Consider the following 266-nt stretch of genomic DNA (forward strand, 5'->3'; position numbering starts at 1 on the left):
GGGGGGGGACGTACCTGAGTGAGGGGGGGGCAAGGGGCTGGGCCCGCTCCTGCCTGCAGCCCGGGGCTATGGCTGTGGTGCTGGGGAGCGGTGCTGGGGGGGGGACACACAGAGTTTGGCCTTCCTGGGGGAGAAGGAATGGGAAAAGGGATGGAGGGGGCTGCATCCTCAGAGCACAGAGAGAGGCCTGAAGAGGGTGCATGGGGGGGGGTTATGGCGGGTTGTGATCCTCCGCCAGCCCTGGGGAGGCTGCGGGGGGGGGGGGG

The sequence above is a fragment of the Centrocercus urophasianus genome, unplaced genomic scaffold (assembly GCF_019232065.1).
Source record: "Centrocercus urophasianus isolate 14NV4802_14NV808 unplaced genomic scaffold, USGS_Curo_1.0 seq_40, whole genome shotgun sequence".
NCBI lineage: Eukaryota > Metazoa > Chordata > Aves > Galliformes > Phasianidae > Centrocercus > Centrocercus urophasianus.